Here is a 5044-nt window from a genome sequence, read left to right as displayed (position 1 = left end):
ATGAATTTGGACAAATGTATAATGACATATATCCATCATTATATTATTATAGTAATATATATAATATAAAAGGTAATTTTATACAGTAAATTCTAGATATTAATTGTAAATATATAGTTATATTAGTACCCATTAAATATGGAATATATTACAGTATAGTAATATGGTATCATCCAAAGTATTTTCACTACCCCAAACCTCCTGTACTCCTCTTCCCCTTACCCTCCAACCCTGACAACCACTGATCTTTTCACAGTCTCCATAGTTTTGCCTTTTCCAGAATGTTATATAATCAGAATCATAGAGTATGTAGCATTTTCAGATTGCCTTCTTTCAGTTGGTAATATGCATTTCAATTTCTTTAATGACTTGTCATAGCTTTTTAGCTCATTTCTTTTTAGTGCTAAATAATACTGTATTGTCTGGGTGTGCCATAGTTTGTTTATATATATATATATATATATATATATATATATATATATATATATATTTATGTTTATATTTATTTATCCATTTATCTGCTGAAGGACATCATGGTTGCTTCCAAGTTTTGGCGATTATGCATAAAGGATGTTTTAAACATCTATGTGCAGATGATTTTTATGTGGATTTGTTTTCACCTCCTTTGGATAAATGCTGAGGAGTGAGATTGCTGGTTGTATGATAAGAGTATGTTCAGTTTTATAAGAAATTGCCAAATTATCTTCCAAAGTGGCTGTGCCATTTTGTGTTCTCGCCAGCAGTGAACAAGAGTTCTTATTGTTCTACATCCTCACCAGCATTTGCTGTTCTCAGCCTTCTAGATTTTGGCCATTCCAACAGGTGTATAGTAGTATTTCTTTATTGTTTTAATTTACACAGGTATGAGCTCTGATGCAAGCATCTTTTCATATGATTAATGCCACCTGTTAATCTTTTTTTTGGTGAGGTATCAAGGTCAGGCATTTTTTTAAAAGAATTTATTTATTTATTTGACAGAAAGAGACACAGCAAGAGAGGGAACACAGCAGAAAGAGTGGGAAAGAGAGAAGCAGGCTTCCCGCAGAGCAGGGAGCCTGATGCAGGGCTTGATCCCAGGACTCTGGGATCACGACCTGAGCCTAAGGCAGATATTTAACAGCTGAGCCACTCAGGCGCCCCAAGGTCAGGCATTTTTCAATTAGCAATAATTGCACCTCAGATAAACCTTATTGGCTACGATACTGCTACTGCGCAAAGCTAGGTCAGGCATTTTTAATTGGATTGTTTGTCTTCCTGTTTTTGACTTTTAAGTTCTTCACTTATTTTGGATAGTAGTCCTTTTTCAGATGTGTCTTTTTAAAAGATTTATTTATTTTATTTTAGAGAGAACATGAGTGGGAGTGGCAGAGGGAGAGTTGGAGAAAGAGAGGGAAGAGCAGACTCCTTGCTGAGCAAGGAGCCCAATGTGGGGCTCAGTCTCACAACCCTGAGTTCATGACCTGAGCTATATCAAGAGTCAGATCCTCAACCAACTGAGGCACCTAGACACCCTCGATGTGTCCTTTTGCAAACATTTTTTTCCTAGTCTATGATTGTCTTCTCATTTTATTGATACATCTTTCTCAGAGCACGAGTTTTAAATTTTAATAAAGTTTAGCTTATCCATTATTTCTTTTGTGGATTGTGCCTTTCATGTTGTATCTAAAGAGCTATTGCCATGCCCTACATTTTCCAGATTTTCTCCTTAGTTATCTTCTAGGAGTTTTATAGTTTTGCATTGTACATTTAGGTCTGTGATCTATTTTGAGTTAATTTTTGTGAAAGATATAAGGTCTTTGTCTAGATTTATGTTTTTGCATCTGGATGTTCGTTTCACCACCATTTGTTGAAGAGACTATGTTTTCTCTATGACATTGCCTTTTGTGTTTTGTCAAAACACAATTTGTATTAATGTCATCCTATTTTAAGGATGTCTCTTCTGTTCCATTGATCTGTCTCAATGACAAGTTTTTGTTTACTTCTTCTCTAATTTGTTTTTATTCATAGTTTCCTGATGTTATTTTATGAGTGCAGGGTTCTCTCATATGTGTGTGTATTTAATATTAAAGACTGATCTTATGTTAATGTTTTCAAGTTTCATTCATATTGTAGTATGTATCAGAACATCGTTCCTTTTTATTGCTGAATATTTTTCCATTGTGTGGATTTATCACAATTTGTTTATCCATTCTTCATTTGGACACTTGGCTATTATGAATAATATTTCTGTGAAAATTTACAAGTTTTTGTGTTGACACATGTTTTCAGTTTTCATGGGTATATACCTAGGAATGAGATTTTGGGGTCATATGGCAACTAAGTATTAAACATTTTGAGCAACTGTGAAAAAGGTTTACAGAGTGGCCACACAATTTTACTATGTCACAGGAATATATGAGGATTTCTACTTCTTTATGTGTCAGTTCTTCCTCTGTTTGATACTTTTCTTTTGTGGTGTTGATTTTCCTAAAATGTTTTATGATCTTGGTTATATATTCCTTGCATTGGAAGTTCTCTTGTTGTTGTTGTATATAATTAATTTTGGATATATTACATTCAGCAACAGATAACTACAACACATATATACTTTGAAACTACAATTAACTAGAATGCTTAGGAAATTGAATTGGATCTTCCTGATTAAGAAAAAGAAAAAAAACAAAACCAAACCAAAATAAAAACCAAACTCACTTCGCTTAAATTCTTGTGGTGAAAAAAAAAAAGTTTTTTAAAATTTTATTTATTTACTTATTTTGGGGAGAGAGAGAGACTGAGAGAGAGAAAGAGAGAGCATGAGCAGGGCAGAGGGAGAAAGACAGGTAGACCCCCTGCTGAGCAGGGAGCCCGATGCAGGACTCGATCCCAGCACCCTGGAATCATGAACTGAGCTGAAGGCAGACCCTTAACCGAGTGAGCCACTCAGGTGCCCCATGATGAAAATTCTTTAAAAAACGCTTACAAAAATATATGAGTTTATATGTTTGCTTTGAGAAGTGTGTTTGTAATATAAAATAACTCTGGATGCTTGGGGATTTCAAACATCCTAATGTCAGATCCATGAGTATAGGGTGTTTCAGTTTGGAGATTATTATTTTAGAAGTTACCTTGCTAAATGGACTCTGTGATCTCCCAGCTGTTCCTTGAACCCGTTGAGTCCCTTTTATGTTGGAGCATCTTCCATGATGGTCTCTTTGCCTCAAATGCTCCTGGCCACTTTTCATGTTTTGATTCCAGGCGACCTCATTTGATGAACAACCATAGTCAGTACTGGGAGTATGGAAGGAAGTTTTAGGCATCAAGGAGAGGTGCTGTTGAGAAACAGTCATGATATCTGGACCTCAAACAGTAATTCTGGAGACAAGGTACTGCTCTCAATGTGGAACATGGTTGTGAAAAGGCAGGATGATCCTGTTACATGGACAAACTTGGGATTGCTTAGGCTGTAGACTGGAGTTGTACCTGGGTCTGAGAATTATACCTGGCCCCAGGGGACTCAAGAATAGGGAAGCAAAATGAATTACAAATATGAGTGACTGTGGAGCTGGATCTAAGCTGTGAATCCTGAATGGGCCATAGCTGATGCATTGGATTTGTGTTCCATGTGCATAACATGGAAATGATGCCCTTTTGGGCCTGCAGGGATAACAATGCCCTACCAAGATCACTAGAAAATAGAGAGGTAGTATAAATTTATTCTTCCTTCAACAGTATTTAGATTGTTTCTTAGCAATGATATTAAAGCCCTCCAATAATTGAGAATTCACTTTGTGAGATCAATGGTACCTCCTCTGAGTTTACATTGTCCTTGAAAATGAGTTCTTTTGTTAATTTATAGATAGTAGCTTTTAACATGCTTTATTTTTTAAAAAATATTTTTAAGTAATCTCTATACCCAATGGAGGGCTTTTACTGGCAACCCTGAGATCAGGAGTCACATGCTCCACTGACTGAGCCAGCCAAGTGCCCTTATATGTACTTTAAATAATAGAATTTGAGGGGCACCTGAGTGCCTCAGGTGGCAGGGTTAAACCTCTGCCTTCGGCTCAGGTCATGATCTCAGGGTCCTGGGATCAAGCCCTGCATTGGGCTCTCTGCTCACAAGGAGCTTGCTTCCTGCTCTCCTCCCTGCCTGCCTCTCTGCCTGCTTATGATCTCTCTCTTTCTCTGTCAAATAAATAATAAGATCTTAAAAAAAAAAAAAAGATGGGGAGAGTTTAAAAAAAATTAATAGAATTTGAGGATGTTTCTAGGCTGTGAGAATAGAATCAACATTTTCTTGTTTCAAAGTTCAATCAAGTGGTCATTAAAAAATTGCAAAGAATGATGTGGTTTCTAAGTACATGAGAACCACTGCTTTAATTAACTTAAAAGTTTTACTAGGTGATACATGAGGTGGTATTTCAAACTATTTCATAAAACTAAGCTGATTGACAAACTAAAAAAAACCATACTGTTTGGGCCCATTGAATTTGGCAGTCATGCTATTTCAAACTTGGGCTGTTCCCACAAATCACCTTTAATGATCCTACTTGGTAACGGCTCTCCCTTGGGCATCCTAATAACCTCATTTATATCTGTTTTGAACCATCTCTCTCCAGTGATCATTACTTCCAGTTTTACCCGATAGCACAAATCTCAGGATTTCATCATTTCAGTCTTGTCACACAGCTTTTCCATTTTACTTTATGTAAGGTGATACCAAGATGTGTCCTGGAAAATTGGTGTGCAAGTAAACAGTTTCCTGCTCAGAAATCCTATGTGCATTCCTATTCTACTGCCACAGGGTAGACACAGTACCTTTCCTTTGTTTCATGGAAGCTTGATCATATATAATTTTATGCAAACTACATTTCCTACTATGAGGTTTTCTGCATGAATCTACATGTTACTTTTATCCTACAGATTATGCATGCACTTTTAGGTCAGTAAACTCTGATCTTATGGTAAGTTAATGTCACAAAACTTCTAATATTACTCTATAAAAATAGTATTTCTTAAATGGGGGCAGTTTCTTCTGGTCACTACAGAAATATACAATTGCAGT

The 5044-nt window shown here is 36.1% G+C and overlaps 1 pseudogene; it reads right to left on the bottom strand.

Annotated features, from left to right (window-relative positions):
- Positions 1–1090: 1090 nt before the first annotated feature.
- On the bottom strand, positions 1091–1220 carry LOC125090106 (uncharacterized; annotated as a pseudogene).
- Between the last annotated feature and the right edge of the window lie 3824 nt (positions 1221–5044).

Source organism: Lutra lutra, chromosome 17 (genome assembly GCF_902655055.1).
Source record: "Lutra lutra chromosome 17, mLutLut1.2, whole genome shotgun sequence".
NCBI classification, from domain to species: domain Eukaryota; kingdom Metazoa; phylum Chordata; class Mammalia; order Carnivora; family Mustelidae; genus Lutra; species Lutra lutra.
Note: the sequence above shows the minus strand (reverse complement) of the source record. Positions and strands in the feature narration are given on the sequence as shown.